This window comes from Schistocerca cancellata, chromosome 2, assembly GCF_023864275.1.
Source record: "Schistocerca cancellata isolate TAMUIC-IGC-003103 chromosome 2, iqSchCanc2.1, whole genome shotgun sequence".
Lineage (NCBI taxonomy): Eukaryota > Metazoa > Arthropoda > Insecta > Orthoptera > Acrididae > Schistocerca > Schistocerca cancellata.
The window spans coordinates 760,521,148-760,532,197 of NC_064627.1; the positions used below are offsets into that span (position 1 = coordinate 760,521,148).

Below are 11,050 nucleotides of genomic sequence, written 5' to 3' on the forward strand. Positions count from 1 at the left end.
TTTTACCTACTAGATCCTCTGCTGCCTTCACTACTTCATCACTCAAAGCTACCCATTCTTCTTCTACTGTATTTCTTTCCCCCATTCCTGCCATTTGTTCCCTTACGCTCTCCCTGAAACTCTGTACAACCTCTCGTTTAGTCAGTTTATCCAGGTACCATCTCCTTAAATTCCCACCTTTTTGCAATTTCTTCAGTTTTAATCTACAGTTCATAACCAATAGATTGTGGTCAGAGTCCACATCTGCTCCTGGAAATGTCTTACAATTTAAAACCTGGTTCCTAAATCTCTGTCTTACCACTATATAATCTATCCGATACCTTCTAGTATCTCCAGGCTTCTTCCATGTATACAACCTTCTTTCATGATACTTGAACCAAGTGTTAGCTATGATTAAGTTGTGCTCTGTGCAAAATTCTACCAGGCGGCTTCCTCTTTCATTTCTTAGCCCCCAATCCATATTCACCTACTACGTTTCCTTCTCTCCCTTTTCCTACTACCGAATTCCAGTCACCCATGACTATTAAATTTTCGTCTCCCTTCACTATCTGAATAATTTCTTTCATTTCATCATACATTTCTTCAATTTCTTCGTCATCTGCAGAGCTAGTTGGCATATAAACTTGTACTACTGTAGTAGGCGTGGGCTTCTTATATACACTCCTGGAAATTGAAATAAGAACACCGTGAATTCATTGTCCCAGGAAGGGGAAACTTTATTGACACATTTCTGGGGTCAGATACATCACATGATCACACTGACAGAACCACAGGCACATAGACACAGGCAACAGAGCATGCACAATGTCGGCACTAGTACAGTGTATATCCACCTTTCGCAGCAATGCAGGCTGCTATTCTCCCATGGAGACGATCGTAGAGATGCTGGATGTAGTCCTGTGGAACGGCTTGCCATGTCATTTCCACCTGGCGCCTCAGTTGGACCAGCGTTCGTGCTGGACGTGCAGACCGCGTGAGACGACGCTTCATCCAGTCCCAAACATGCTCAATGGGGGACAGATCCGGAGATCTTGCTGGCCAGGGTAGTTGACTTACACCTTCTAGGGCACGTTGGGTGGCGCGGGATACATGCGGACGTGCATTGTCCTGTTGGAACAGCAAGTTCCCTTGCCGGTCTAGGAACGGTAGAACGATGGGTTCGATGACGGTTTGGATGTACCGTGCACTATTCAGTGTCCCCTCGACGATCACCAGTGGTGTACGGCCAGTGTAGGAGATCGCTCCCCACACCATGATGCCGGGTGTTGGCCCTGTGTGCCTCGGTCGTATGCAGTCCTGATTGTGGCGCTCACCTGCACGGCGCCAAACACGCATACGACCATCATTGGCACCAAGGCAGAAGCGACTCTCATCGCTGAAGACGACACGTCTCCATTCGTCCCTCCATTCACGCCTGTCGCGACACCACTGGAGGCGGGCTGCACGATGTTGGGGCGTGAGCGGAAGACGGCCTAACGGTGTGCGGGACCGTAGCCCAGCTTCATGGAGACGGTTGCGAATGGTCCTCGCCGATACCCCAGGAGCAACAGTGTCCCTAATTTGCTGGGAAGTGGCGGTGCGGTCCCCTACGGCACTGCGTAGGATCCTACGGTCTTGGCGTGCATCCGTGCGTCGCTGCGGTCCGGTCCCAGGTCGACGGGCACGTGCACCTTCCGCCGACCACTGGCGACAACATCGATGTACTGTGGAGACCTCACGCCCCACGTGTTGAGCAATTCGGCGGTACGTCCACCCGGCCTCCCGCATGCCCACTATACGCCCTCGCTCAAAGTCCGTCAACTGCACATACGGTTCACGTCCACGCTGTCGCGGCATGCTACCAGTGTTAAAGACTGCGATGGAGCTCCGTATGCCACGGCAAACTGGCTGACACTGACGGCGGCGGTGCACAAATGCCGCGCAGCTAGCGCCATTCGACGGCCAACACCGCGGTTCCTGGTGTGTCCGCTGTGCCGTGCGTGTGATCATTGCTTGTACAGCCCTCTCGCAGTGTCCGGAGCAAGTATGGTGGGTCTGACACACCGGTGTCAATGTGTTCTTTTTTCCATTTCCAGGAGTGTATCTTGGCCACGATAATGCGTTCACTATGCTGTTTGTAGTAGCTTACCCCCTTTCCTATTTTTTTATTCATTATGCTTTCATAGAACATCTACAAAAACTAAATACGTACCTTTGGCAATTTTAAAAATGAATATGTTCAAAGACAATTCTTTTTGAATTTTAAGGTTATGTTAGAGCTTCTTCTTCTTCCCAACAAGGAGAAGGGCTTCGTGATCTATTTAGACTTCATAGTATTTATTCCCATCTTTTCTTTAATCGTCCCATACTTCTTCTTCCGACTAGCTTGTAGCTATATGCTGCTTTTGGTGGTATTCTTTCACTTGTACGTTCTAAATCAGTGGTCGCCACACTGTTGCCCACGCACGGCATGTTCCCCAAATGAAGTATTCGTGCGGCCCGCGGTTCTCAGCCGTATTTTATAATACTACGCGTTAAACAACAAACAGCCGAATGCAGAATCGTCAGATTAGATTGTATTATTTTTGCTCAGTAATAAACAATAATTCTTATAGAGGCACTAATACTTTAAGATGGGCTAATTTTCAATTGACATTGGTGAATTCAGCAGTGAGATAAGTAAAGTTTGCCGCTTACGCCAGGGGCGGTGTGGTACTAGTGCGTCCACTGCAGGGTTAATAGAAGTGAGAGGGAGAACCATTCATTGTTTTCTTGCAATGCTGACAGCTCACGAGCGTGTGCATCTAGCACCGATCAGCTGTGATGGTATAAATGTCAGCCGAAAGAAACATGGATTCGTGAATGTAGATTACGGAGAGGATGATCTTCAGATGTGGTACAAGTCTTTAGCAAGTAATCTGGAGTCAAATTAAGGCTGCTGTAATACAATGCAATGAGTGAAAGAAAGATTACACTTTAAACATTAAGTAAACGTTTGTGGTAGTGTCTCATAATATAATTATTGTAATTGATTAATATTATATACGAATTTATTTAGCTTACGAATTAATAGCAAGATCAGTAGGGGAATGTGTGATAAAGTGACCAGGGCGAGAAAATTGGCCATTGCACATTTTATGCCCTGGATAGCGCTGCTGCCTGCCAAGAAGTGATCAGACTAGTGCTGATATATGTAGCCATTGTTGTCAAAGTGACAGAGGAAGCTTGTTGCGTTATTTTCGAGTAAAAATGTTTTTTGTTTTTGAGTCGTCTGGTGTAACAGAAGTAATTGATATCACTTTTGTTACCTCACTTGTATGGTGGAGAATAGTTTTTTAATACCAATGTTTAAACAACGTCTTTTGGCCTATAAATGTAGTTTAAGACTATTTATTTGAGTTTGTCAGTTTCTTCCATGCACCTCTAACGCGGACATGGCGTCCGATCGGCAAAAGCACTCGTCGGATACGGTGACCAAGGTGTTTACCCCAATAAGAATTACTACTTTCAAGAAACACACATAAAACAACAGATAAAATTCCCTTCTAAACCATTATATATACAAAACTATCATCCGCCATTCTGTTCCTTTGTGACAGTTTTGAATAAATACAGTTATATTATTTAAAACTGTCTATGTTGGGTTATATTTGACATAACACAAATGTTCGACTGAAAACGTTCTGATGCTTGCTCTTGGTATCCTTTGAGTTAACGTCTACAAAATACGCTCAGAAATCAGAAAAACAAGCAAGGTATCCTGTTGCAATAGCACTGGCCACAGACCCGCCTAGGTACGAAAAACTAGTCACCATGCAAGCCTTCAGAAAAATGCTTGTAGTTCCAATATACACTGAAGAGCCAAAGAAACTCGTACACCTGCCTAATATCGTGTAGGGCCCCCACGAGCACGCAGAAGTGCCCCAACATGAAGTGGCATGGACTTGACTAATGTCTGAAATAGTGCTGGATGGAATTCACACCATGTTTGCTACAGGACTGTCCATAATTCCGTAAGAGTACGAGAGAGTGGAGAACTATTCTGAATAAAACGTTGAAAGGTATCCAGGATATGCTCAATAATGTTCATGTATGGGGAGTTTGGTGGCCAACGGAAGTGTTTTAACTCATAAGAGTGTTCCTGGAGCCACTCTGTAGCAATTCTGGACGTGTGGGATGACGCATTGTCCTGCTGGAACTGCCCAAGGTAGTCGAAATGCTAAATGGACATAAATGGATGCAGGTTATCTGACAGGATGCTTACGTACGTGTCACCTGTCAACAGATTCGTATCTAGACGTATCAGGGGTCCCCTATCACATCAACTGCGCGCGCCCCACAACATTACAGAGCCTCCACCAGCAGCAGTTCGTCAGCAAATAACAGCGAATTAATAAATTAGCTTTGTCCTACGTTAACACTTTGTGTTGGAAGTGTACTTTGCCACATACATGTGGTGCTGTCGAAATAGACATAAATGTCTACTAGCTTGTCTACATCCTTGTCTTACTCTCTGACTTATAATTAATACCTGCTGCTCTCTTTCTCTCTGCAGAACTATCTGTATTTAAAATACAGACTCTTTATTGCCAATGTATGATGTGTAGAGCATCCACGTCTTTGTAAAACTACCCCAGTGTCTTCCTATCTACCTTTAGAACGTCAATTCAAAATAGAGGAACGCGATGTATGTCGGAAGACTGTATTTTCTCCGCTACTCCAATGTTCTGTTCGTTGTGTGCATATTATCTGATCAAGATCTTCCTTTAATAAACCTATTTTGAACTTCATATAACTTGGCTCTGCTGTTGACTATCAACAAGCATTAAGTACCTTATTATATATTTTGCATCCTGCGCTCAAGATACTTATTCCACTGTAATTTTTTGTGCTGGATCTGTCTACTTTATCGGAAATTGGCACTTCGTTTGGTACCCTCCATTGTTCCGGCATCTTACTTCCAAGCTAGCACATATTTATCAAATGCAGTAGTCTAAATTTCAGTAGCACATCGCCATATTTCAGTAGTTCTGTAGGTGCGCAGACCTAGAAACCATCGGTGTTGTACTTGTAAATTTTCGTAGCTGTTTTGGAAAGCTCCAAGCGCTAATAGAAAACACTGATGGTCAAATCGTTATAGGTATGGAAAGCTAGCTGAAGCCATAAGTAAGTTCAGCCGAAATTTTTACAAAGGACTTAACCGTGTCCAGAAAGGATGGAGTCACAAGTAGTTTACCTTGTAGTGAAACTGAAGTAGATAGTTCCTGTGAGTTGGCATGGGTAGATGTCATACTTGACAAACGGAACAGATTAATAATTGGTACCTTTTACCGACCCCCGACGCAGTCGATACCGTTGCTGGACTATTCAAAGAAACTTTCAGTCTCATTTCAAATAAGTACCCCACTCAAACACCAATATTTGGTGGTGACTTCAATCTACCAACGATATACTAGCGAAAATACATGTACAAAGTCGGAGGTAGGCGTAAGACATCGTCTGAAATCGTTCTGAATGCGTTCTCAGGGAATTATTTTCAACAATTATTTCAGAAACCCGCTCGAAGTGTAAATGGTTGCAAAAACATATTTGACCTCTTAGCAACAAATAATGCCAAGCAAATAGGGAGCATCATGACGGATACAGGGGTTAGTGACCACAAGGTTGTTGCAGCGAGACCTGAGTAACGTAACACCCAAACCCAAACGCAAGGAACGTCTGTTTGAAAAACAGATAAAAATTCACTTGAGGCCTTCCTAAGAGACATCTCCATTCCATCTGAATATGTAAGCATTCACCAAATGCCGTTTAATTTCAAAGAAATGGTACCGAGGGTTGTTGAGAGACACATACCAAATAAATTAATAAGAGATGGTACTGATACCCCGTGGTACATTAAACGGTCAAAATACCGTTGCAGAAGCAACGAAAAAAGCATGTCAAATTTAAGAGAACACAAAACTCTCAAAATTGACGAAACTTTACAGAAGCTCGAAATATAGCGCGAACTTCAATGAGAGATGATTCTAATACTTTCCACAACGAAAACTCTGTCTCCAAATCTAGCAAAAAATTCAAAAAGATTCTGGTCCTGTGTCAAGTACACCAGCGGGAAGACTCAATACCTTCACTGCGCGATAACAATGGTGATGTTACTGATGAAAGAGCCACTAATGTAGAGTTATTAAACACGGTTTTCCGAAACTCCTTAAGACGAAGTAAATATTCCAGAATTCAAACCAAGAACAACTGCCAACATGAGTAACTTAGAAGTAGATATCCTCTGAGTTGAAGAGCAGATTAAATGATTAATAACGGCGAGCCCTCCAGTTCTGATTACATACGCTCATAGTATGCTGATACAGTAACTCTATATTTGGCAATCATATACAACCGATCGCCCATTGGCAGATCCGTAGGTGAAGACTGGAAAGATGCACAAGTCATATAAATACAAAAGAAAGGAAATGGGAGTAATCCGCTGAATTACAAACCCATACCGCTAACCTCGATTTGCAGCAAGTATTCGAGCATTACGAGCTATCTCGAAGAAAACGATTTATTGACAGATAGCCAACATGGATTCAGAAAATATCATTCTTGTGAAACACAACTAGCTCTTTATTCTTACGAAGTGGCCGGCCGGAGTGGCCGTGCGGTTCTAGGCGCTGCAGTCTGGAGCCGAGCGACCGCTACGGTCGGAGGTTCGAATCCTGCCTCGGGCATGGATGTGTGTTATGTCCTTAGGTTAGTTAGGTTTAATTAGTTCTAAGTTCCAGGCGACTGATGACCTCAGAAGTTACGTCGCACAATGCTCAGAGCCATTTGAACCATAGAGCCATTTTTACGAAGCATTGAGTGCTATTGACAGGGGATGTCAAATTGGTTCCATCTTTTTAGATTTTCAGAAGACTTTTGACAACGCACATCACTAGCGACTTCTAATTAAATTGCATGCCTGTGGACTATCGTGTCAGTTGTCTGACTAGACACGTGATTAGCTGTCAGAAAAGTCACAGTACGTAGTAATTGACGGAAAGTGGTCGAGTGAAAGAGAAGTAATATCAGGCGTCTCCCAAGGAAGTGTTACAGGCCCTCTGCTGTGCCTGATCTACATTAACGATTTAGGAAACAATCTGAGAAGCACTCTTAGATTGTTTGCATGTGATGCTGTCATTTACCTTCTTATAAATTCATCAGATGATCCAAACAAATTTCAAATCGATTTAGATAACATACCTGTATGGTGCCAAAAGTGGCAACTGATTCTACCTAAACAATGAAAAGTCTGAAGTCATCCACATGAAGACCAAAAGGAATTTCGGTTACACGATAAATCACACAAAGCCAAAGGCTGTAAATTTAACTAAATACTTAGCGATTTAGATTAAGAACAATAAAAATTGGAACGATTGCACAGACAATGTCGAGGGTAAAGCAAACCGAAGACTATTACTTGCAGAACACTGACAAAATGTGACAGGTCTACTAAAAAGACTGCCGACACTACCCTTCTGGAATACTGCTGTGCGGTATGGGATTCGCATCAGATAGGATTGATGGAGGACATCGAGAAACTTCAAGCAAGAACAGCTCGTTCTGTAATATTTCAAAATAGGGAAGAGAGCGCCACAGATATGATTGCTTAATTGGTGTGCCAGTCGTTAAAACAGAGGCGTTTTTCGCTGCGTCAGGATCTTCTCAGCCGGCCGCTGTGACAGAGCGGTTCTAGGCGCTTCCGTCCGGAACCGCGCTGCTGCTACGGTCGCAGGTTCGAATCCTGCCTCGGGCATGGATGTGTGATGTCCTTAGGTTAGTTAGGTTTAAGTAGTTCTTAGTCTAGGGGACTTGATGACCTCAGATGTGAAGTTCCATAGTGCTTAGAGCCATTTGAACCATTTGGATCTTCTCATGAAATTTCAATCGCCAGCTCTCTCCTCAGAGTGTGAAAATATTCTGTTGGTGCCCACCTACATATGGAGGAACGATTATCATAATGAAATAAAGGAAGTCAGAGCACGCACTGAAAGACGTAAGTATTCATTTTTCCCGCACGCTGTTTGAGAGCGGAACGGTAACCAATAGCTTGAAGGTGGTTCGATGAACCCTCTGCCAGGCAATTGACTGTGAACTGCAAAGTGATCATGTAGATGTATATGTACAGTTACTTCTGGACCGAGAGTCTTTCTGTTTTTTGTTCCCCGTACTGCGTATTCCAACTCTTCTCTAGTTATGGTATATAAGCCTTTGGTTTACACCTTTACCTCGTCTTCTATCAACTGATTATCATTATACCAAAGAGTTTTATAGTGTCTCATCCAACCCTGAATTTGTATTACATCCATCCTCACAGTATTGCCTGTATTTTTCTCTCGATTCTTCGAGCCAGTTTGTATTAAATTCAAATAGGATTTTTGTTTTTCTCTTTATGCCTCTTTTATTTCTATATTCCATATCTTTAAATCTTTGTTATTTTTATTTATTCTATTGTTCCCCTCTAGAACTACTTATGTTATTCCCTGACGTCTTAATTCGTGTTATCATCATCTTGTCCCTTCTTCCCATCAGTGTTTCCATGACATTTTTTGACAGTGTTTCAAGCAGATGGACATGCACGAGTATGGAGACAAGCTCATAAATCCATGGACCCTGCATGTCAGCAGGGGAATGTTCAAGCTGGTGGAGGCTCTGTAATGTTGTGGGGTGTATGCAGTTGGAGTGATATGGCATCCCTGATACGTCTAGATACGATTCTGACAGCTGACACGTACGTAAGTATCCTGTCTGATCACCTGCATCCATTCATGTCCATTTTGCATTCCGACGGAGTTGGAGAATTCCATCGGCAAAATGCGATACCCCACACTTCCAGAATTGCTACAGAGTGGCTCCAGGAGAACTTCCGCTGGCCGTCAGATTCCCCAGACATGAACATTATTGATCATATCTGGGATGCCTTGCAATGCAATGTAATGTTCAGAAGAGATCTCCACCCTCTTACACTCTTACGGATTTATGGACAGCCCAGCAGGATTCATGGTGTCAGTTTCCTCCAGCACTAATTCAGACATTAGACGAGTCCATGCCACGTCGTGTTGCGGCACTTCTGCGTTCTCGGGAGGACCCTACACGATAATAGGTAGGTGTATCAGTTTCTTCAGTGTATATGACGTAGTACCAGCCGATGCGCGCAAGCGGGCGTCGTGGAACGTAATACGTGAAACTGTACGTATTCTGCATCACCTTAGACGACAATTAAAAGTAATGGTATATTGTCTCAGATTTCTTACCACCAATCACGGGCAGAGTGTAATACTCATGCATACCAGTAATTCTGCAGAAGACAGCAGAATTCTACACCCATATCTTGAAAGCCGGATTGTACTTGACTCTACACAACTGAAGGCATTCTTTGGCCTACTAATAATAGCTGGTTTACACAAGGCTCATGACAAACCTTTGAGTGAATTTTGGCCAGAAGATTCAAAATGAGCTTTTCAAGATTTCGTGATATTCTGATGTGCCTCCAGTTCGATGATAAACTTTCAAGAGAAGAAAGAAAATTCATTTCTGGATGAAAATCTGAACCTGCACAGGCTTTGTTTGAAATTTTCGTCCTTCATATATCCCTGGGCCTTATATTATAGTTGATTAGCACTTGTACGTTTATGGTACAGTGTCCGTTCAAGGTGTGCATTCCTTCAAAATATGAAAGTACAGAATAAAAAGGTGTGCTGCTGTAGATTGTGAGACTAATTATATCATAAATGCACAACTGTATACAGGGAAATCTGCTGAAGCAAGGGAAATAAATCAACGGAAACGAGTGGTAGATAAATTAGTATGGAAAGTGGTAGGTACATTACCGCTGACAATTCTTTTTGCCACTTTTCAAACATAATTATAGCATGGAACAACAATGTGACTGGGTCTCAAAATATGCCATTATTATTTTTGTGGAAATATTTTATATTTATCGGCATATAGTTCAAAAAATGGCTCTGAGCACTATGGGACTCAACTGCTGTGGTGATAAGTCCCCTAGAACTTAGAACTACTTAAACCTAACTAACCTAAGGACAGCACACAACACCCAGCCATCACGAGGCAGAGAAAATCCCTGACCCCGCCGGGAATAGAACCCGGGAACCCGGGCGTGGGAAGCGAGAACGCTACCGCACGACCACGAGATGCGGGCGGCATATAGTTGCTAGAATGATTTTGGGGTCGAAAACGACCCCATACATGTAATATGTATTCCCAGAGCTGGTACTATGCGAGGATTACTTAATGAATACTGAGGGGCTAGTTCCGTTCACCATTCAGATCTTATACTGATAGCCTGGAACTACAGAGCCCACCCACCGTATTTGCGTGTGGCCACGCTACTTGTAGCTTACACTAAGGAACCAGAAACTCCTCCTGAACAGGCCATGAAGGCCCAAAGGTACCGACCGGCCGCCTTGTCATCCTCAGGCCAGGGGCGTCACTGGATGCGGATATGGAGGGGCATGTGATCAGCACACCGCTCTCCCGGCCGTATGTCAGTTTCCGCGACTGGAAACGCTACTTGTCAATCAAGTAACTCCTCAGTTTGCCTCACAAGGGCTAAGTGCACCCCGCTTGCCAACAGCGCTCGGCAGACCGGATGGTCACCCATCCAAGTGCTAGCCCAGCCCGACAGCGCTTAACGTCGGTGATCTGACGGGAACCGGTGTTACCACTGCGGCAAGGCCGTTGGAAAGGAACCAGAAAGCTGGTTCTTTAATACGAGTAACCAAATCAACAACCGTACTGCTGCTAACGTCATTCGCACTAGCCATCACTGAGGACATTCACTTTTGGGTACACCCTAGGGTAGCCCCTACACAATAAATACCAGCACAATGATCTGCTTACAGATGTCTTGACAAATTTCAGCCACATACAAGCAAAGCTGAGTTCAATGTTCAGACATGAACAAAATAGGTTAAATCACTCATCGTTCACCAAATGGAATAGCGCAGGCAAGTCGCGTCAATAGCCCACTTGGGCGAACTGAACTAAGGCCGCTAGCACAGGGGCGACACGC

The 11,050-nt window shown here is 43.7% G+C and overlaps 1 pseudogene; it reads right to left on the reverse strand.

Moving 5' to 3' along the window:
* Positions 1-10,603: 10,603 nt before the first annotated feature.
* LOC126164252 (5S ribosomal RNA) lies at positions 10,604-10,721 on the reverse strand (annotated as a pseudogene).
* Between the last annotated feature and the right edge of the window lie 329 nt (positions 10,722-11,050).